This window comes from Pongo abelii, chromosome 11 (genome assembly GCF_028885655.2).
Source record: "Pongo abelii isolate AG06213 chromosome 11, NHGRI_mPonAbe1-v2.0_pri, whole genome shotgun sequence".
In the NCBI taxonomy this organism is placed as follows: domain Eukaryota; kingdom Metazoa; phylum Chordata; class Mammalia; order Primates; family Hominidae; genus Pongo; species Pongo abelii.
This window is the reverse complement of record NC_071996.2, coordinates 99587986-99612260: the sequence shown is the minus strand read 5'-3', so window position 1 is coordinate 99612260 and position 24275 is coordinate 99587986. Positions and strand designations below refer to the sequence as shown.

Genomic DNA, 24275 nt, shown 5'->3' with positions numbered 1-24275 from the left:
ATCCCTCTAATCCCAGCACTTTGGGAGGCTGAGACAGGCGGATCACGAGATCAAGAGATCGAAACCATCCTGGCCAACATGGTGAAACCCCGTCTCCACTAAAAATACAAAAATTAGCTGGGTGTGGTGGCACACGCCTGTAGTCCCAGCTACCTGGGGGGCTGAGGCAGGAGAATTGCTTGAACCTGGGAGGCATAGGTTGCAGTGAGCTGAGATTGCACCACAGCATTCCAGCCTGGTGACAGGGCAGGACTCTGTCTCAAAAAAAAAAAAAAAAAGTATGGGTCATCTAAAAAGATAATTGCCTTAAGTCAATGCACTTTAATTTGGAACCACATTGGTGGAAAAGTCCCCACATTGTCATTTTCATCAATTCTTTAGCTCATAAGAGGCTTTTTTTTTTTTTTTTGGTGGTAATGGTGGAGCAAGGAAGAGGAGTAATAGCACCTTATATTTGCCACAGCTTTAGTTAACAAAAGAAAAAAATAAATATTTGCAACTGGATTTCATGAAGTGGTTAGAGAGCTTATAGTTACATTAGAAAAGCTACCAATGAAAGTCTGATTGTCATGAATACAATGGTTACAAAAAGAGTATTTGGACAATTTTAATCGCAGTGTAATTTTCTAATGTTGTTGATACATACTAAGCATTTTGGAGAAGTTTGCATGTTGAATGTCAATGAAGTCATAATGAACCAGAATTCTTCCCCTAAATGGGAAAGCCAGGAAGGTTTTCCTGTGTCTTTTGACAGCTGAGTGGTAAGACAAAACTCGTTATAAATAAACTAAATGAAAAGAATCAAATGCCTAAAATAATAAACTATTCATTACTAAAAATAATTATATTATGCTCAGAGAAAAACAATATTTTCTTTAAAAGAGTTAAGGCAAAGTGAAAAGAAATCCATTATTGTGAGGTTTCTTTAATGCTCATTAGTTTCATTTCTTGAATGATGTTTAAACGAAGTCCCTCTGGCATGGCAACCATTGCCAGATAGGGCTTAGCTTCCTAAGGAGTTCATTGAGATAAGAGGCTGCTTTTAATCAACAAGCTAAAGGAACCAGATGTAGCCAGTAGGCTGAGCACACAATATTTGGTCCCATAAGTCAATAGCCAGACAAAATAAACAAGAACCAAAGTGGCCATGGTGCAGATCTCTGTCCATATGCAAAGCTGAGAAAAATGCTGGCTTTCAAGTGGGGAGCTGCTGGCACCGTGGTAGTTTCTTAGATGGCCCTCGGGCCTGATTTGATGATTTTCCTCCAATAGCGTGACCCCCTTAGCTTATTTTGGAATAAAGTCAGCTAAATAAGACTACAGGAAAATAGTCTTGTGTGTGCATAATTTTATTTATATAAAATAAAATTAACAATTTTAACCATCTTTTTTTTAATATAAAGTTCAGTAGCATTAAGTACATTCACATTGTTTTGCAACCATCACCACCATTCAGCTCCAGAACTTTTTCACCTTTCCAAACCGAATCACTGTATTCATTAAGCAACAACTCCACTTCCGCACCTCCCTCAAGATCTTAGCAACCACCATTATACTTTCTGTTTCTATGAATTTGGCTACTCTAGGTATCTCATATAAATAGAATCATACAATATTTTTCCTGTTGTGTCTGGCTTATTTCACTTGGACTAATATCATAGCATGAGTCAATATTTCCTTCCTTTTTAGGATAAATAATATTCCTTTGTAGGTACATGCCACATTTTATTTGTCCATTCCACCGCTGATGGACATTTGTGTTGTTTCCACCTTTTGGCTATTATGAATAATGCTGCTGTGAACATTGGCATATAAATATCTGTTCACATAGGAGCATAGTTTTTAACTATGGAAGTAACAATTCACCTGGGACATATTCTCAAAATATGTATGACAAGAAAGTGGGAGGAGACTGTCTTAGTCTGTTTGGGCTGCTATAACAAAATACCATAAACTGGGTAGCTTATAAACAATTTATTTCTCACAGTTCTGGAGAAATTTATTTATTTCTGGAGAAATTTATTTCTCACAGTTCTGGAGGCTGAGAAGTCCAAGATCCCGTCACCAGCAGAGCTGGTATCTGGTAAGGACCCATTTCCTGTTCATAAATAGTATCTTCTAGCCGTGTCTTTGCATGGTGAAAGAGGCAAACAAGATACCTGGGCTTTTTTTTTCTTTTCTTTTTTTAAATAAGGGTACTGATTTCATTTATAAGGGCTCTTCCATCATTACCTAATCACCTTCCAAAGTCCCCACCACCTAACACTATCACACTGGGCATTAGGTTTTAATATAGGAATTTTAGAGGGACCCAAACATTCAGAGCACAGCAGAGACTCTAAGTATAGAGGCTTTGATTCAGTGTGTGTGGAGATTCCAAGGCACACATCTGGTTACAAATCACTGCTCTTATGTATCAAGAAGACATATAAATAATGAGATTAAAAATTGAAACATCAATGGGACTCTCCAGAAATAGCCAAGCTTAAGAAATGATTTCTAAGCATTTTTGTGAATGGGACCAGAGTGTTATCACTAGAAAAGTGTTATGTTTCATCTGGAAGATATCCAAAAATGATAAGAGGCTAATGTAAAATAGTTGTAACACTGGATGTTATTACTTGAAATAATGTCATGGAAGAAGCTTTTAGTACTGTCAATGAGTATCCCCTTGGAGAAGTTGGGTGGTAGTTTGTCAGTAGGTCTATAGCATTTTCCAAAAGAGAGCAAGCTTTGGTTCTAAAAGTGGTACTGGTAATTTTTAAAAATTTTTCATTGACTTGCAATATAAATACAAAAAGTAAGCCCCTATTGTAAATGTACAGCTCAATAAAGTTTCACAAATGAATCTACCTGTATAACTAGCACCAAGATTAAATAAGGTAACATCACCAGCTTCCCAGAATCCCCTCTCATGGTTCTCTTTCAATCATAACCTCCCCACCCAAGGTAACCGCTATCCTGACCATACAATATATGCTTTTTTGTGTCTTTTTTCACTCAACATTACGCTTGGGAGATTCAACCATATTGTTTCAGACAATGGTTGTACAGACCTTGACTTACAATGGTTCTACTTATTATTTTTCCACTTTACCATGGTGCGAAAGCAACATGCATTCAGTATGTACCTCAACTTATGATGGAGTTACATCTGGATAAACTTGTTGTAAGTTAAAAATATTGTAAGTCAAAACCCACTTTCAACTTACAATGGTTTTATTGGAATGTAACCCCATCATAAGTCAAGACGTATTGGTATGTAGTTATAATTTGTTTATCCCTATCACTGTATAGTGTTCCCTGTAGGTACTGTGTTTGGTTTTTTTTGTTTGTTTTTTAAAATGTAGGCATATACTTGTGTATATAACAGCAATTCATATGTCAACATAAATTCATGGGAAAATCCCTTAAAAATATCCAGCGCCTCTAGTTCTAACTCTGTGCTCAACATGATAAAAACACCTGATCTGTTATTTCAGATTCTAAACAGTATTACCCACCAGAAGGGAGAACCCTGGGTGGATGGCTTAATAGTTTTGATGCCAGAGATTTTCTTCTACGAGTTAATAAATTGAATTTTGGAATTATCACTCAGTGTCCTATGGGTGTGTTTGACGTAAATAGATTCCCTATGGTTCCATTATCTCCCGGTGAATTGATAAAATTAAAATTTTTGAACCTTCAAAATGTAAGTAAAAATTCTCAATGAAGCTATGTCTCAAATGACCTGATGGCAATTGATTTGGTTTGTATTGACTCAAACTCTATTAATCTGAACTGTAAAGACTGTCTACTCTAAATGTACTTCTAACTGTGTCTGAATCTATCATTTCTTGGAGTGTAAATATCCGGAAAAAGAATGTCGGTCAAAAGCTCAGCAGAAAATAGAAGGCATGTTGAGCTGGGATGTTGTACACAATGTCACGAAACATCTATTCGCAGAGGCTTGGGCAGGGTTAAGAAAACTAACAAGGAATGTTGAAGCACCCAGGGATCTGCAACACTGGGATGCTACTACTATTCATAGGCACAAAGGGACGAGGGAAGGCAAGGATGTCCCTGGAGTCCAGAGAGGGCTGGGGCAGTGGAAGGGGCATGGACTGACAGGAGGGATGCTGGACCTGCATCACCAAGTCAAGGAGGAAGTTGAGGAGGAAAAAATCACTCTCATTTTTCTTTTCTTTCTTTTTTTTTTTTTTTTTTTTTGAGACAGAAGCTCACTCTGTTGCCCAGGCTGGAGTGCAGTGGCACGATCTCGGCTCACTGCAACCTCCACCTTCTGGGTTCAAGTGATTCTCCTGCCTCAGCCTCCCAAGTAGCTGGGACTACGGGTGCGTGCCACAATGCCCAGCTAATTTTTGTATTTTTAGTAGAGACAGGGTTTCACCATGTTGGCCAGGATGGTCTCCATCTCTTGACCTTGCGATCTGCCCGCCTCGGCCTCCCAAAGTGCTGGGATTACAGACATGAGCCACAGCACCCGGCCACTCTCACTTTTCTCTCTCCCTCCTCTCCAACCTCCCCCAGTTCCAGAGGGCAAGAGAGCCTGTTGTGCAGTCCATAGGGTCAGCCTTTCAGGACTCAAAGAAGGGCAGGGAAGGGTAGAACATGGGTCCCAGATAATTGGCTTGGCATAAGAGACAACCAGTGCCAAAGGATAAGTTTTGTGTAGTATAACATTGGCACAGGACATAGGTAAAGAATAACACTTAAAATGACACCATAATTAAAATTCTTAATTTTATATGATTTTTCTAGGACCTCACACTTTAAATTTAGTAATGTATTTTCTATGTTTCTGTTTCACTTTAGCTCTCCTTAGATTAATTGCTGCATCAGCTGTCACCTCTGTGTCCTAAATCACAACATAGACTCCTTGGCCCAAGTTTCAGTAATGATACAGCTTCTGGGAAAGGTCTTTCCTTTGGCCAAAAACTGTAGCATCACCCAGTCTTCTTCTTAACAAACAGAATCAAGTTTTGGGTTAGAATTTGGAGCCAAGTGGAATTGCTGAGTTGATCTGATATATTTTTCTATAAACAAGAAAAAATAGGTAAATTATATTATACATTTTGGATTTTTTAAAGCATTCACTATATGTATATATACACATATATATGTATATATACATATATACATATATACACATATGTATACATACATATATACATATATACACATATGTATACATACATATATACATATATACACATATGTATACATACATATATACATATATACACATATGTATACATACATATATACATATATACACATATGTATACATACATATATACATATATACACATATGTATACATACATATATACATATATACACATATGTATACATACATATATACATATATACACATATGTATACATACATATATACATATATACACATATGTATACATACATATATACATATATACACATATGTATACATACATATATACATATATACACATATGTATACATACATATATACATATATACACATATGTATACATACATATATACATATATACACATATGTATACATACATATATACATATATACACATATGTATACATACATATATACATATATACACATATGTATACATACATATATACATATATACACATATGTATATATACATATATACATATATACACATATGTATATATACATATATACATATATACACATATGTATATATACATATATACATATATACACATATGTATATATACATATATACATATATACACATATGTATATATACATATATACATATATACACATATGTATATATACATATATACATATATACACATATACATATATACACATATACACACATATACACACACATACACACATATATACACATACACACACACACACACATATATATATATATTTTTAGACAGACTCTTGCTCTGTCACCCAAGCTGGAGTGCAGTGGCATGATCTTGGCTCACTGCAACCTCCGCCTCCCAGGTTCAAGCAATTCTCCTGTCTCCACCTCCTGAGTAGCTGGGATTACAGGCACCCACCACCACACTCCCGGCTAATTTTGTATTTTTAGTAGAGATGGGGTTTCACCATGTTGGCCAGGCTGGTCTCAAACTCATGACCTCATGTGACCTCAGCCTCCCAAATTGCTGGAATTACAGGTGTAAGCCATCTCGCCCAGCTGATATTTCTTAGATGCATAATTATGCTTAAGAGATTCACCCATATTGTTATAGATGGTAACCAAATATTAGAGGATAATAACCAAAGTATTATCCTCTCAGGGATCTCTTTCTATATGTTTGTTTATTTTGCCTTCTCATCTCAGGAAGTTGTGAAGATATATATTCATTCAAAAAGTGATTTGGGGATTTTCCTATATAAATATTACTGAAAATGCTATAAGGGGGTAGTAGCATCATGAAATATACTAACAAATACAAACAATAAGAAGGTAAGAAACTTTTAAAAAACGATTTAAACAAATGCAAAAGAAATCTGAGCAAGCAAGTAATTTGAATGAGAGTGAGATTAATTTTAGGTGTCTTCAGGAAAGAAGTAATTTTAAAGCTATCTTAGCTTAACACAAGAGACAATACCCCACGGTAGAAAAACCACTGGACAAGGAGTTCAAAACCTGGCGCTGATCCTGGTAAACGACTTATCCTTTCTGTGCTTCAATTTCCTCACCATTAAGTTAGAATAATAGTGCAACTAATTCCTCAAAAGAGAAATTATATAGTGAACTTATTGAGTTCAATACCCTTTGCCAATAATGCAAGTGAGATATTTTAAAAATACCTCCTGATTTAGTTTCCCTCATTGTTAAGCAGACCTCTTTCCCCATCCTTACCTCCACGGAGGCTTAGCAGTGTGGCTGGGTTTGGGAGGGAACACATGCCGTAAAGGCACTGGGAAGCCCAGAGGCTCTGCTTCTGACCAGAGGAAGTCCTAGGTAGACAGGAAGAGGTGGTGAAAGAAAAGACATCTCTTCCAGGTCTGGCAGGTCATGGGATAAGGCAGAGATAGGAGAGGCCCACCGTGCAGCAGATGTATTCCTCAAAATATATGCCCTTTCCAGGCTTTGGCCCAGAAGATTGGATATGTTAGGGCAGGGACGCTTGCTTCAGCTTATATTTAAGAATTAGGAAGGAGACTGCCTTACAGGATGCCCTGGTGCCAACCTGAGAGCAGCTGTAGCCAAGTAAATTCAGGGGTGCAGTGTCATGGTTAGGCAGAGGGAAACTCTGAGTTTAACTTTATTTACTGAGCCCAGGCCATGGAATTGATGGCACATGTGACTAAATGTTAGAGGAATCTATAGCAGCAGCAGCAGCAGCAGCAACTATGAGGAGGTCAAATCAGCTAGGGAGCAATGCAGGGCCCCGTGCAAGCTGAGAGATCAAACTGTGAGATCAAACTGTGAGTCAGAGCAGCCACAGGTGTCAGTTGCTATAAGTGGAATCACCAGGGTGGGACCAGTCAACCTTCTGCAGTCCAGGCAACCCAGATGGCCACTCCCCATGAGAGGCCGGCACACTCAAGGATGCCATGAGGACAGCTGGATCCAACAACCCAGCCGCTGTCATGCAATCACAGAAGCCACCATTGCCACCTTTCCTCCCAGCCACTAGCTTGAGGGTGGAGACAAATCTGGGAGACTGAGCCTTGCCAAACTAAACAAGTTGAGAATTAATCTAAATAGAATCGTTTAACCATTATATAGACTAATTTTATCAGGTTGGCTTTCTTTTTTTAGATTGAAAAAAAGTTTTTGTTACCAAACAGGAAAGATGAAATCATACACACAAAACAAAACATAAGTATTAATAGTAATAATACCTTTGCAACAGAATCATAACTATATTTACATTATACTCATATCTTTGTATTAATCCCTGGAATACTGGAATACTTAACTTTTTTGAATAAATGGATGAATGAAGCTCATAAAAATAATATATTTTTTGGAAACTTGGTATGGGCAAATACTACTGTAAAGAATCTTAAAAACAAAGTGATGGTGGACAGAATCTCTGATACAGTCAGCATCTTTGTACTTACTGTTTCCCTTCTCCTTCTCCTTCTTCTCCTTCTTCTTTTTTTGAGAGAGTCTTCTGTTCCCCAAGCTGGAGTGCAGTAGCGACATGATTGTAGCACACTGCAGCCTGGACCTCCCAGGGTTAAGTAATTCTCTCGCCTAGCCCCCTGGACTCAAATGATCCTCCCATCTTGCTCTCCCAAAGTGTTGGGATTACAGGCATGAGCCACTGCACCTGGCCTGTTTCTCCTTCTTAGAATGCTCTCCCCCTACATGACTGCTTGTTTGGTTCTTTTTCTCAGGTCTTTATTTAAAAGTCATCTTCTCAGGGAGGGTGTTTACTATCTAATATTCCAACCCCTTGAAAACTTTCTATCTCCATCTTCTTCTCTTTTCTTATACTTATGTGAACATAATTTACATTTTTAAATTTATTTGTGCTTAGGATCAGTAACAATAGCAGTTCTGACAAATAACTCCTAAATATGAGTGATTTAACATGAGAAATGGTTATTTCTTATTCATGTAACAAGTCTAGGGGTAAGCGGAGCTATTCTCTTGGGTAGCTCTTTTCCAAGTGGAACTCAGAAAGCCAGACTTTCATGTTGCAATGCTGCTATCTTTCAAAATATGGCCTTTCATGGTCTCTAGGGAAGGGGAAAAGGGAGACAGAGAAGACACGTTATATAATTCACCATCTCAGCCCAGATGTGACCCATATTAATTCTGCTCACATTTCATTGGATAGTTAGTCACATTGCCATTTAACACAAGGAAGCCTCGGAAATATATAGAAGGACATAGTTACTGGTAAAGACCAATATATTGCCTTCTGGTCACCAAATATCCATTTTAGGCAGACAAATGAGTGAAGTCTCTGAGTGTGGGTGAGATCTAAGTAGCTTAACACTTTCTTTATTGCTCACATTACAGGACCCCACCGAATGATGGCTCAGGGATCCAGTCTGCTTCCATTTTGTGAGGATACCTTTTCAACACATGGCCTCTGTGGTTTCCAGTGAAGGCAAAGAGAATGAGAGAAGTCACACTATATTCTTAATCTTCACAGCCACAAGTGACCCCCATCAAAACTGCTTAAATTCTATTTGCCAGAAGTAGTCACATGGCTATCCTAATTGCAAACGAGGATGGAAAATGTAGAAGAGCATATAGATTTTGTAGGCACTGATACTCTGCCACATGTTGCTTATTATTCGATCTCTGCTTCCCTATCCCACTAGAATATCAGCATCACAAGGGCAGGGATTTTTGTCTGTTCCCTTCACCTCTGCATCCTCAATAGTTAGAAGAGATCCTTTCTCATTAGTAAGTGGTTATTAAATATTTACTTAAAGGATATGTGAAATGGAGAACCCAGAGATTCTCATCATTGGTAATGAGTGAGAACTGGAAGACAGAAAGAAAGGATACTGAGCAACCCAAATAGATATCACAAAATTTATGCACCAAAGTTCATGTCCATTATCCACTGAACCTCCTCCCTCCCACAAGCCATTTTAGACAAAGTTCTAATATTTATTTAGTCTATCAATTCCATATAAAACCATAAGCAGGAAATTAGAATGAGATAAGAAAGATTATCAAGAAAGGAAAAAAATGAGCGGCGACAGGAAAAAAATGCGAGGTCCTAGAGAAAAAGTTACTCTTAAAGTACCACAATAACAAAAAACCCGATAGAAGCCTGAGGCCACTTAGTCTAAGGGCAAGACCACTTCTACATACAAGCTTCTAAGAGTATCACTGAATTAGAGCATGATAAATAAATCATAGCCACTATGAAAATAATGAGTCAATTATATTTAGTATACTTTCTTTAAAAAGGCAGAAAAGTCATAATATATCTAAGAATATATTTTGGCATTCAAATGGATATCCTTTGGTCATTCTACAAATTCCCTGGCTATAACTATTAATTCATTCTCTTAGGATGGTTGATAGATAAAATACTACAGAAATGACTGTCTCAAGGCAATATTGTGCTTAAGTTAGTCATCTCTTCAATTGGAAGCTCCCACTTTTTTCGAAATGGAGTCTCACTTTGTCACCCAGGCTGGAGTGCAGTGATCTTGGCTCACTGCATCCTCCGCCTCCCAGGTTCAAGCCATTCTCCTACCTCAGCCTCTGGAGCAGCTGGGATTACAGGCACTCACCACCACATCTGGCTAATTTTTGTATTTTTAGTAGAGACTGGGTTCCACCATGTTGACTAGGCTGGTCTTGAACTCCTGACCTCAAGCGATCCACCCACCTCAGCCTCCCAAAGTGCTGTGATTACAGGCACGAGCCACAGTGCCTGGCCTGGAAGCTCCCGTTCTTTGAATACTACACAGATTAGGTCATACTGAGGACAGATTCACGTTCTGTGGAGACTGAAGATTATACAATTCAGGACACCTCTCCCCTCCCCTCCCCTCCCCCTCCTCTCCTCTCCCCTTCCCCTCCTCTCCCCTCCCCCTCCATTCCCCTTCCCCTCCATTCCCCCTTCCATTCCCGTCCCCTTCCCTTTCTCCCCTCCCCTTCCCCTCCCCCTTCCATTCCCCTCCCCTTCCCCTTCTCCCTTTCCCATCCCCTCCCCCTCCTCTCCCTTCCCCTCTCCTTCCCCTCCTCCCCTTCCCTCCCCCTCCTCCCCTTCCCTTCCCCTCTCCCTCCCCCTCCGTTCCCCTCCCCTTCCCCTCCCCTTCCCGTCCTCCCCTCCCCTTCTCCTTCCCCTCTCTTTCCCCTCCCCCCCTCACCTTTCACTCCCCCTCCCCACTCCTCCCTTTCCTTCCCTTTCCTTCCTTCCCTTCCCTTCTTTTCTTTTTTCTTTTTTTGAGACAGAGTTTCACTCTTATTGCCCAGGCTGGAGTGCAATGGCACGATCTCGGCTCACGGCAACCTCTGCCTCCCGGGTTCAAGCAATTCTCCTGCCTCAGCCTCCTGAGTAGCTGGGATTACAGGTGCCTGCCACCACACCCAGCTAATTTTTCATATTTTTAGTAGAGATAGGATTCACCATGTTGGCCAAACTGGTCTTGAACTCCCAATTCAGGACACTCTTTAAGAAAAAAAAAAATACACATTATACAGACAAAATGAGGTACTGAAAAGAATATGTATCCAGAATTAAAAAATCACAACAATTTACACATTTAAAAAATCTTAGAAGGCTGGGCATGGTGACTTATGCCTGTAATCCCAGCACTTTGGGAAGCCGAGGCGGGTGAATCACTTGAGGTCAGGAGTTTGAGACCAGCCTGGCCAACATGGTTGAACCCCGTCTCTACTAAAAATACAAAAATTAGCCAGATGTGGTGGTGGGTTCCTGTAATCCCAGCTACTCTGGAGGCTAAGGCAGGAGAATTGCTTGAACCTGGGAGGCGGAGGTTGCAGTGAGCCAAGATCGCGCCACTGCACTCCAGCCTGGGCGACAGTGACACTCTATCTCAAAAAAAAAACCAAACAGCAACAACAACAACAACAAAACAACCTTACAAGTATTAGATCACCAAATACAGAAAAATACCATGATCTTTAAATTAATTAACTGCCTGACATACCTCTGTGATATGTTTTTCCTACGTATTTTGGCTTTATACTCTGATTTATTCTTCATATGAAAATGATTTTGTGACATTATGTTCTATAAATAGATATTCCAGTGTTTTCACTAGTAAAGTTGACTAAAATTTGTTTTTATTATTGATAGTTTAGAGGAGTTTCTTTTCAGTCCACAATGCATTATTGGGAAAGTACCATATTTTTAGGATTGTTTCAAAATTTAGGAAAATCACTATTAAATTTATTTCACATATAAACAATAAGATGTGGGAGGGTTTTCCATATTCTAGTTCTGAATCCATACATACATTTCAAACATCATTTACCGCGTTACCCATATACTTCTGTGCTGGGTGCTGAAGTATGCAGTTATTTAATACTTGGTGGTATAATTTCCATCCCTTTACCTTTGTGTCACAACACTGAAGGGCCCAAGTGACTGTCTTCGCACAGTCAAAATAGATGTCACTGTTACAACTTTAATACCCACAGACCACATAAATGTATTCCACTTAACCAATTCAACTTCCCTTTAGCCAGATCCCCACAAATGTCCACAATCACTCCACTTCTTTCAGAACAAGGGGAATTAGGACAACAGGGAAGTTCGAATGAAAAGAGACAGCAGTCTTGTCTTAATTCAAGCTGCAATAACAAAGCATCCTAGACTGGGTGGCTTATGAACAACAGAAATGTATTTTTCACCGTTCTGGATGCCAGAAGAATGAGATCAGGGTGCCAGTGTGGTTGTGATGTGGGTGGAAAGGCCCTCTTCCAGTTGCAGACTGCCATCTTTTCTTTGTATCCTCAAGAGGCAGAAAGAGGGTGAGAGAGCTCTCTTGGGTTTCTTTTATAAGGGCACTTATTCCATCACCTCCCAAAGGCCCCACCTCCTAATACCATCACATTAGGGGTTAGGATTTCAACACATGAATTTGGGGGAGCACAAACATTCAGTCCACTGCAAATCGCTTGAGATTAAAATATCTTACTTTGGAAGCTTTTACAAAAATACATAAGACCACATGAACGTGTCTTTCAGGCTCCTTCTGTGTTGTTGAAAGAGGGGTGGAGTATAAGTTTCTTGGAATCTGCCTTTGGGTTTAGCTTTGGCCATATGCTTTAGAAGGAGCAGTCACAAACCTGGGCACATCTGTAGAAAGGAAGTAACCTAGGATGATGAAGGGTCAGGACACATTGCCATATGACTTACGGGTCATGCAAAGATCTTGAAAAAGAGACAATTCAAGTGGTTCACAAGTTTGTTTTCAGTGCTTGGAGTACTGTCAGGTGGAAGAATTATTTTAACTCAATATAAGGGATCATTTCCTAATGTCAGGCCAGTTTCAATGCAGAGTTGACCAGCTTGTGAAGTACTGAGTTCTCTTTAAGGGAATGGCTCCAGGAGAGGGTGAGACCCGGTCAGAGATCCTGTGAAGGCGAGTGGTGGTGATGACGAACGAACGGGGAATGCAGTGTGAAAGAACCTACCTAATCTTTACACACCTTTGCAAGTCTGAGATTTTTAGGATGACTTTGCTATTAATGTTCTTTGATGCCTTAGTCTCAGTTTTAATGGTTGATATGTAGAAAGTTTTAAAGGTAGTTGGGGCTGCTTTTAAAGTGAGAGAAAAATGTTTTTTAAAACCTAGGGCAGCAATAGTGATTACCTCTATTCATTTTTAGGGTTCTTCTTTCTCCCTCCCTCCCTCTTTTTTCTTTCTTTCTTTCTTCTTTTTCTTTCTTCTTTCTCATTTTCTTTGCTTTCTCTCCTCCTTTTTCCTCCTCCTCCTCCTTCCTCTTCTTTTTTGACAAGGTGACAGGGTCTTGCTCTGTCTTCAAGCTGGAGTGCAGTGATGCAATCACAGCTCATTGCAGTCTTGAAATCCTGGGCTCAACTGATCTTCCTGCCTCAGCCTCCAGAGTAACTGGGATTACAGGTTCAGGCCACCATGCCTGGCTATTTTTATTTTTTTTTTAATGTATTATACTTTAAGTTCTGGGATACATGGGCAGAACGTGCAGGTTTGTTACATAGGTATACACGTGCCATGGTGGTTTGCTGCACCCATCAACCCATCATCTACATTAGGTATTTCTCCTAATGCGATCCCTCCCCTAGCACCCCAACCCCCGATAGGCCCCTCCTCCTTGATGTGATGTTCTTCTTCCTGTGTTCATGTGTTCTCATTGTTCAGCTCCCACTTATGAGTGAGAAAATGCAGTGTTTGGTTTTCTGTTCCTGTGTTAGTGGGGTCTCACTATGTTGCCCAGATTGGTCTTAAACTCCTGGCTTCAAGAGATCCTCCTGCCTCAGGCATGATTACAGGTGTGAGCCACTGCACCTGGCCCATTTTGACTAGAATGTAACATAGTGGTTAATCAACACAAGAAGCTAAGGATTGCAGGTGTGGGGTTGCTGGATTTGAGAAAGTTGTGAAGGAGAACATCATGTGGGAACAGACCTCTAGGATCCCTGTTCTTCCAGCAAGAACTGGAATTGGGCCTTTTGTGAGGGTGGGGCTCATTGATTCTGTGGAGGAGCCTAACAGTGATGCCTGGGCTGATAGATCCAGGGGACTAAGGAGTCAGGGCTCCTTTGCGACATGTGACAAAACACAGCTGACACTGACTTGAAATAAAAGAGAGAGGATTTATTGGCTTCAAGGATAGAGTTCACTGCAGACACATCTACCTCCTGAGGTTCCTGAGTGGGACATCACCCTCTCACCGGCAGCTTTTCTTCCCTCAAAGTTGGCTTCATTGGCATGCACTGTTGGTCCTCGTTACCATAGGCTTATATCCTTCCAATTTAGTTATCCTAGTTTAAAGAGCTTATTTTTCTGCAGTAATACATCGAAAGCCCCAGGCCGAGTTCCTGGATCAACATGCCCATCCCAGAACCGATCACTGCGGTCCGGAAGATGACTGGCTAGTTCTGGGGGTTGAGGGTGGGAGGTGTCAGTACCCTGGAGCCACAAAGACTCATTGTGGGTGAGGGGGAAGGGCAGTTCCCATAGGAATAATGAACTGCTGTTACCAGAAAAGGCGGAGAGATGGATAATAGTGAGCACACATACTCGAAAATCCCAAAGGAATGGCTATCCATTCTTTGGGGACTTACTCCATATGGATATAGTTAAATTGTAAAATTGAATAAATCTTCTCTACATCTGGACAGATGCAAGGGTGGGTGGGGAGGGCCACAATATATTTACACTTTAGCATTTTTACTTTTTCTCCTACGTGGGACTGGTTGATGAAGATGCTATAGAAGTAAACAGAAAGCTGAAAGTATTAATACAGTAATTTTAAATTTTAGTGCCCTCTTTAGGCAAAGTATCCGGGAACGCTTTCAATAATCCATTTTTTCATCGTGACCACACCCTGTGTGTGCGACATGAGTATTACCGTCTTGCCCTTGCAGTTGGGGAAACCGAGGCATGACACTCCCCTATTCAGCTTTCTGGTGGGGTTGAGGAACAGTGTTGTCTGCATGACCTCAGAGGGTCTCCTCCATCCTCCGCGACGCCTCTAGGAATCCTCCTGTCCTTCGACTTCGCAGAAGGAGAGCAACTCAGGCTCCGCCGCAGCCTCGGGACTCGTCCTCCGCCCGGCCGCACCCGCCCCGTTCTTCCGCACCTTCCTCAGGGAGGTCCCGCTGGCCAAGGTCTGGCTGTCCCTCCTGTCCTCTGCCCCCGCCTCCCTTCCACCGGTCCCCGACGTGCCGGCAGCTCTCAGCCCAGCGTCCCGCAGGGCGGTGGGGGCAGATGCCGCCGAAGCGTCTAGCGGGAGGGGCGCCGGCACGGCTGGAGGTGAGGGGGCCGGACACTTCGCTCTCCGCGGACCGGGGCGCCGCGGCTGGAGCGGACGCCCGGCACCCGGGCGGGAGGAAGGTGGCGGCGGGGAGCGGGGAGAGGGTGGCGACGCGGGCGGGTCGGCGCCGGGAGAGCGAGCGGCGGGGAGCCGGGCGCTGCGGGGCCGCTCGGGGCCGCGCCGCGCTCGGCCACAAACCTCCCGGAGGCGCAGGACCCCCGGCGCCCTCCCGAGCGCGGGCTGGAGCCATGGCTTCGCGCGTCCCCGCCGCCGCTGCTGACTCGACACAATCGGCGGGTCGCGCGGGGGCCGTGGCGTAACCCGGGGGTGGGCGGCGGCGCGGAGCCGCCTCGGGAGCTCTGGGTGTCGCTGGGAGCTAGGAAGATGCCAGCACAAAGGCGAGCCGAGACCCAGCCCGCGGCGGAGGGCGGCGGGAAGAGCCGCTGAGGAGCGCGCCGGGCGCGCTGGGCGCGCTCTGCCCCTGCGCTGCGTCTCTCCGGGCGCTTCTCGCGGTCTCGGGGTCGTGGACTGCAGCGCAGAGACTCTCCGCTCCGTGGCAGCGGCCGCAGCAGCCGGGAGCTGCATGCAACGCGCGGCGGCGCCCCCGGCCGCCTGCTTTCCCCGCGGCGCGCACGGACTGGCCGCAGGACGCCGGGGCCGCGGGTCCGGGCGACTTCGGGGGCGCCCTCCCGCCCCGCGGCCGGGTCCCCACCCGCAGCCTGTGGCGACGGGCGCAGAGCCCAGGTGAGCGCGCGGCCCTCGCCGCAGGTAGCGGACGGCGGGAGGTGGCTTTGTTTTTCCTCCCTTGCGCCCCGGCGCGGTCATTCATTTGACATTTCGGTTTCCGCTGCCCAGAAACGCGGGCGAGAGGCACCAGGATGTGTTGGATGGTTTGGTTCTCCCGGGAAACTGGGACTTTGGGGTCTATTTGAGCATCAATTGAGGGAGAGGACGCTTCATTTCTTTTTTGGTTGGGAATGTGCCGTGAACATCCTCTGCTGGAGCTTGGGGCCTGGAGCACACTGGGGCTGCAGATTTAGACGTAGACGTTTCCGAGGACGCGCGACTGCAGAGGTCTGACTCTCTCATGCCTTGTCTTCACTATTAGCAGCGCTCGGGTGCTTTTCGTCGTTTATTATTATTAATTTAGAGAACATCTTTACAGGCACATTGATTTCTTTTAGAGTTAGAAGTCTTTGGAGTCAGTACAGAGAGCTCACAATTAGAGTTACAAGGGTTCAATCGATATTAAACTTCAGGAAGGAAAACATTTGTGATCATTACAGATAGAGGTGGACAGCATGCAAACTTAGGGGGCCTTTAGCTTTTTGGATATGATTTCTGCTTTCACTGTCCTAGACTCACGCAAACTCTGTTTTCGTATATATGTACCTTTGTGAAAGTGTGAAACTTGTCTTTTCTGGAGTAGTGTTCTATAGTTTGTCATTTAGAAGAAGAATATTTTAGTGTAATTAGTAGAGCTCTCCATGTGTTTGTCTTATAAATATGATTTTCTTTTTACTATTTCTCCTATTCCCTCAAGGGTTCATTTCTTCTGTTGCCTAGAGAGAGCTTTTTTTCTTTCTCTTCCCAACAGATGGCTGTATGTTCCAAGAGGTTATCTTTAAAATGACACACACATTATCTACAAAGAAAGAAAGATCAGTTATTGACTTTATCTTTGGAGTTATTAAAATAAAAGGCCTAATCTGGATGGGGATATTATTAATGGTGTGAAAATCTGGAGTTTGCTAATCTGTTTGGTCATCAGAAGATTCCTGCGGGGATTGTTTATATAGCGTGGGAGACAGATGGCATCCCTAGCAGACTAGAGAAGCCAGGCATAAAGGGTCATTGTATTCTTCAGAAATTATCCACTTCACTATTAGAGGTGGGGTAGGGTGGGGTGGAGGGTGGCAAAGACATTTTGATCTCTTAAAGGAGACACTGTAACATTACTATCCAGCAGTCTAACCAGCTTTAATTTTTCTTTTTGTTGAACATTCAAGAAGTCCCAATTGAGCTATTTGTTTTGATTATTTCATTGGCACATTTTGGCTTCGATGTGGTTGTGTGAAGCAGTTTATTAACAAAAATGTCTTTGAACTTAAAAATAATCGTGCTGCTTCTGGGGGAAAATCAGTTGCACCTTTCTTAGCTCTTGTATATAAATGGCCCCTTGGACTCAAACCGTCTTCTGGCTGGAAAGACTTTAGTCTGCATTAGTTTGAATCCAGTTTCCTTCACCATCTCCGTGACAGGTGGTTTCCTAATCCCCAGCATTTGGCCGCAGACTCTGAGGTTTGGGCACCATGATGATTTCCCAGCCTAAGACATTCGCTTCACCATCGCCTCCATCACGGTACTAGGCAACATTTGGCAATGAATCTTTATGAATGACTGTGGTGTCGGTAAAGAAATCAAAATCGTTCTGAACATTTGAGATAAACCAGCTGGAGCTTTTCTGCGCCTACCACTGTTGTGGATTATCTGTGTGCTGTAGATTGCAACCAGATCACAAATCTAGTTTTCCCTCTTTATGAATGCGAAGGAAAATATTCCAGTAAATTAACATTTGCCAGCCACAGGACTAAATTTAATGAAGAATATGAGCAATGTTTGACCCCTCTGAACAGGAGACAAAAAATAAAAGTAAGCACTGGTTCTGTTTCACTTGGGCAATGTGATCTTGGGAGAAAAATCTATATTTTCTTACTCTTTTAAAAGGCTTTTGCAACACTGATTTCAGCCAAAGGCAAAGAAACCAAGGTTGTTACCTATAGTTGAGGACAGATGCTTTGGTGTTTTCTCCTAGATGAATGTGTTTTGCAGGAGAGGTGGCTTTTGGGATCTTCCCAGTTTTAATATGTACCTACACATCAATGAAATGATCTTGCATTCAAAATGCTTGTTAAGTCTATATGGTTGGTATCTGTGTAACCTCTAACCAGGTGGCTTTCTGTGTTGTGAAGTGTTCTTTAAGAGAAACCAGAGGCTTCTAGCCTGGGGCTTGCTGTGGGCCTGGCCTGGATCCACATTCTTGTGCATTGCTGACTGCTTTCTTGGGAAAAACTGGAACCAGTTTTGCTTGGTGTGTTGGACAGGGAATGGCAGCATTGGGTGAAAACCTTTCCAGCTCTGTTATCAAAAGCCAGGCCTGGCCTGAAAGAGGGAGGACTATGTTTGAAGTTTGATTGATTTAACAGAGGCAGAGGTTGCTTCATTACACACAGGATGCCTTTTGTATCAGGATATGAATGAGAGATTAGAAAGGTGACCAGATGCCCTGCTTTGCTTGTGACGGTGCCAGTTTACTCCTGTTGGTTTATCTTAATTATCAAAAGCACCCCCTTTCACATGTAAAAGTGTCCCGGTTTGGGTGATAATTATCTGGTCACCCTAGATATTAAGGAATCCTGAATTTTTTTTCATCACCCCTCTTCCGACACCAGATTTTGAGTCTTGCCTTATTTCAGTCTTTTATTTATTAAATGCAAAGATAGAAAATCAGAAAAATTTAAACCTGAAAAATATATAAGAAAAAATGAAATAGGAGGAAGGAAGATAGGAGAATGAGATAATTGCTTGTCATCTATTTACACACATAGTGAATAAAATAATTTTATTCTTAAGTTACTAAGCGTCTGCCATGGCTGTAAGCCCATATTATTATTGTCTTCAAGCACAATATGAATTAGCACCTGTCCATATATCTAGAGCTGACACCAATTGGGACAAATCCTGTGATTTGGGAGAGCAGTTTCTACAAAACCTGTTTGCAGACCTGATGGTTACCATGGCTCTTAGAGGTAGGAATGCAAGTTTCAAGATCTAGTGTCTGGTCCAGATCTTGGATATTTATTGAGATTCCAGAACACAAGTGTTGTTGTGAGACTTGATTCCACATTCTCTTAGTTTCCAAGCTCTCAGGGCCATGAGGATAATAGGAGGGCTTTTGTTTTCTGTACTCTCTTGTGTCTCCAGTGTTTGGTTTGGGTCTCAGCTTTTCATACAGAGGGGTCGCAGAGAGGGAGAACTGTTGTGTCTGTTCACCACATGAAAATTCTCTTGGGGGTTTGACATTGTGCAGGTGACCTGGCAAGGGTTTGGGTTCTTTACCCAAGTTAGATATATGAAGCTTGTGGCATTTGCTTCTGCGGTAGTTGCTATGCTCCTTTACCAAAGAATTGTGTGTTTGTAACACAGCTCACTTACTATGTTGGCCAATGGATGTTACAATTAATTTTATGGCTGTCACCTTTCCCAAACTCACTCCACTGACGTCCTCAAAAGCTTGGTCAGCATGTCTAAATAAGAAGAAATTTATGTGTTTTTTTTTTTTTGAGACAGGGTCTCACTCCGTTGCCCAGACTGGAGTGCAGTGGTGCGATCTTGGCTCACCGCATCCTCCGCCTCCTGGGTTTAAGCGATTCTCGTGCCTCCACCTCCCAAGTAGCTGGGGTTACAGGCATGCACCACTACCATCAGCAAATTTTTGTGTTTTTAGTAGAGACAGGATTTCACCATGTTGGCCAGGCTGGTCTTGAACTCCTGACCTCAAATGATCCACCCTCCTCGGCCTCCCAAAGTGTTGGGATTACAGGCGTGAGCCACCGTGACCGGCCTATGTATCTCTTTTATAAGTAGGATGACTATGTAATTTAAAAAAATCCAGACAAGGACACTTTTGAGAGTAAAATATGGTACTAACTGGAAGGAGCATTAGATCAACAAGTATAAACTGAGACTGTGCCAGGAACACTAGGATTTATGGCTATTCTAACTATGACTCAAGTCATAAGCTTGTATATGTATTATATCCATATGATGGAGAAATGTCCTTAGCTGCTTCTAGGCTTGTTCAACGTATATGTGTATGTGTGTGTATGCAATGTATGTATAGATAAACATTGATAATGTATCTACGGATATGTGAATTGTAGGTTTGAAATAAACCACTTAAGAAGTCCTGGTAATTGGAAATTTATGCCCTTCCTTATCTCTTTCATTGGTTGACTTTTTAACTAAACTCTTTGGATCTAGCCTCTCCAAACTTTAAATCATCTCCCGACTTTGTCTATTTTAATACCATTCTGTTGATATAATTCTTTTGCTTAAAAACCTTTGATGGCTTATCATTTTCTTTTTAATTCTCAAAGATCCATAGGCAGTTTGGTGGTTAGAAGGGAAAAGCAATGAAAAAATTTAATTCATTCATCCATTCATTTATTTGTTCATTCAACTAATATGTATTGAGCTCCATCTGTGGGTTAGTCTCTGATCTAGGTGCTGGGAATATATCAATGAATAAAACAAAGATCTCTGACCTTGTGGAGTTTTCGTTCTGTTGGGGGCAGGCAGGTGGGAGGGGGGAGACAGATAATAAACCAAATAGCTAAATTATATATGATGCTAGAAGGAGATGAGTGCTTTGGAAGAAAGAGAAAGTAGGACAGGGTAAGTGTGGTTGAGTAGGCTTCATGGAGAAGGAGACTTTAAGCAAAGAGTTAACAGAAGGTAAGAGAAGTTGCTTAATACAAATACCTGAGGGATAGAGTTGCAGGATGGCCAGTGCAAAGGCCCTGAGTAAAGAATGTGTTTGGATATGTTCAAAGATTTGCAAGATCAGCATGATGGGGTGGAGTGACAAGGGGGGAGTCAGAAATGAGACCAGAAGGGTGGTGTGGGTGTTGCAAAGCATGTAGGGCCTTGAGATAGGCCATTTAATTATGATTTCAGCAGACATCCCCTTATGTTCTTAAAACTTATTATAATATTTAAGATTGTGTTTGTGCTGCAAAGACTGCACTGGTGAGTGCGTATAGCTTACATTTTGTTAATGGTCCACTTCATGTTTGTTAATATAATTTTTATATCATTTACTTATTTTTGATTTGTTAAAAGAATGTTTTTTGTTTTTGCTGTTCTTAAATTGTATTCCCATTTCACAAAACTAGATAAGTGGTTCAAAAGTAGTTCATTGAAGTGTAAAAATAGTGATGAAAATAGTACTGTAAATGCTACATTTCAGAATACCATAAACATACTTAGAGAACTGAATCCCACTGCATATAAAATGGGAATATGTATGTATAGAGACAAGGGAATCTCTGAGAGTGACAATTTCAGAACAGTAGCTGAAATTGAAAAGTGCAAGTGGAAATATGACAATGACTATCTCAAAACTATTTTTTATTGGACTTACTATCCCCATTAGGACCAAACGAATCCGTAATCGTTGCCTGTTATGAAACTTTGTCCAATAGTGGCATGAAGCCATGGATGTTTTTGTGTCATTTTCAAACAAAGCACAGTGGCTTCTCTGTTACACTATTGAAGTTTTCTAGGACAAGCACACAATAATGCTTTCCTTTATAAAATTAATGTATTATATGGCTAAAGGTAGGTAAGAGATTATAATTTTATTAGCATCATTAAAGGATCCTTGTAGCAAAATAAGTATGAGTCATATTATTGAAGAGACACTTGGAAAATCAGCTGGAAAGTTAAAGACAAACATTATCCTTAGAGAGAAACCAGAAGTTATTGACAAAACTCCTTTGTCAAATAACATGGTTGGCTGTGGCATAATATCAGTGGAGTGGAGTGTGGAAGAGCGATTACTATCAAGTGCACGCTAGCAGATATTTCACTTTATGGTTGGATGAAACCACCGATGTCATGCAGAGAATGAATCAGCTTTTGGCATTTGTTCAGAAATGAGTGCTCGGTGATGCTTTTGTTCATTTATCACTGAAAACTTGTGCTATAGGAAGAGTTTTTTATTTTATTTTTTATTTTTTTTTGGTTAACCATTATTCATGAGAGTGGAAAAGTTGCTCAGGGGACAGAACTGACAGGGTACTAGGCTCAGGTACAGATAAGGTGATGGCTTCGTGAAGAAAAGAAGTTGTACTTAGAAAGAAGCCAATCCACGTGCTACCCACTTCATGGAGAAGATGTAGTACCCTCTGATCTTGAGGAAATACAAAAAGAAACAGTGGAAACTATGGATTCAACCAAACTGTGGCCCCTGTGTCTATGAGTTTGCTGTGCAAAGTGATGGGCAGTGAGTGTAAGACTGCTTCCCCAAGCTGACATATGCTAGTGCATAGTGGAAAGGTGCTTGTGTAATATTTTATCTGTGGAGTAAGATATCTGTGGAGTGAGAAAAACATTTCTTTATGACAGTGATTAGAAATGATTTGTGTTATATCAAGTGGTATACCTAAGTCATATGCTTAGCCTGTGGTGAACCATGGCAAGGACAGAGAGAGAAGGGAGAATTATTAACAAATAAAACAATATGCCACAATCTTAGACTATGAAACTTTTTATTAGAGAGTTGGAAGTTCACATTGACTGTAAATTAAGGAAGTGATATTTTCAGTAATGGACAGCCATTTATATAATAAGCATAGTATCTCTCAGTGACCTGCTGGAAGAATAAGAGCTCAAAGTAATAGAACTTAGACCCAGTAAGTTTTGATGGGGAGTAGACACAAGTGTATATTTGGTATTTGAGAGCATGTAGAGAACCATGGCGGGAGGGACCCAGACTTTTAGGATTTTGCATTAAGATATTGGGTGGCAGGGAGTACAGGCTGAAGGAGGTAGAGAAAACTGTCAGATTTCTCTGACGGTTGGATATGACCTTTCTTAAGTTTTTGCCTTAGGCTTCACTTCATTTCATCCAAATGGACTTCATACTCAAAGGTTTTCAGGACATAATCTATATTGCTGTTGGCATAATTTAGAAAAAATGAATGAGTTCTTCTGGTCTTATAGTGGTCTTGGATACCCTCCGTATAGGCCCCCACCCCTTCCTCCCTCCATTTTTTCCTCTCTTCTTCTCTTCCTCCTTCTTCTGCTTTGTTCTCCCCTTTTTTAAGCCATTGAGTTGGCATCTCTAAGCTACATGAGCTAGAAGAGCTCATCTTCTGTATCATTGTTATCTAGGCAGATATATGTGCTATTCAGGGAACAAGGGAAAGGAGCCCCTAGGGAAGGGAAGTTCTGTACCTTGCTCAACTAACTCATCCTAATGTCTGATATCCAGCTATAGCATGCATTTAAATGTAAACCCCCATTCTTCAATAAAGACTCATTTCCTTTTTCCCCTCTTTGGACTTTCAATAAAGATGGAATCATTGTCTTTTGTTTAATAAGTCATCTATTGTGATGGCCCTTATTTAATACTAGGACAAAAGTCATTCATGCATTATTCATTGAACCTTATATGCCAGGCTCTATGCTAAGTAATGGGTATAAAAGAGGTTAATAATCAGACATGGCTCTGTCTAGATGAGACAGAATCTAATGGAAAATAGGCCACACAGATATGAATAAATAAATAAGTATATAATTGCAAAACAAATATGGCAAAAATATTAATGTTTGTTAAATCTGGGTGTTGGTATGTATGGTATACCTCAGTAATATACTTAGGCCACAGTGAATCATAGCAAAGACAAACAAGGAAGGGAAAATTATTAACAAGTAAAGCCATACGCCACAATCTTAGACTATGAATTTTTTTTATTAGAGAGTTAGATGTCCACATTGACTGTAAATTAAGGAAGTAATATTTGGTATATGGGCTACTGTTATATTAACTTCTTAACAATATGAACTTCTAAATGTATATTTTAAATATTTCATAAGCAACAAATGAAAAAACCTAGTTGGAAGGACATTAAGTGCTTTGTCGAGGTGGGCTTTGGCAGAGAATGTTGTGTAACTGAGACTTCCTTTAGATGGAGTGCTCAGGGAAAACCTGAAGTGTAATTCATCACTTGCCTATATAAGAGGGATGAGGATAATTTGGAAAGGGTTCAGGGAAGAGTCACAAAGAT

At 41.3% G+C, this 24275-nt stretch overlaps 1 protein-coding gene across 7 annotated transcripts in view; it reads left to right on the top strand.

Moving 5' to 3' along the window:
- Window positions 1-15029: 15029 nt before the first annotated feature.
- Window positions 15030-24275, top strand: part of HECW2 (HECT, C2 and WW domain containing E3 ubiquitin protein ligase 2) — a 399402-nt gene continuing 390156 nt past the window's right edge. For 3 of the 7 annotated variants that reach the window (XM_063712951.1, XM_063712950.1, XM_054549600.2), the window contains exon 1: window positions 15291-15419. The gene's annotated coding sequence lies outside the window, so the exon portion shown is untranslated. Of the gene's footprint in view, window positions 15420-15605; window positions 16165-16198; window positions 16495-24275 lie in introns of those variants that run through there. The other 4 variants (XM_063712948.1, XM_063712946.1, XM_063712947.1 and 1 more) reach the window with 4 other exon arrangements.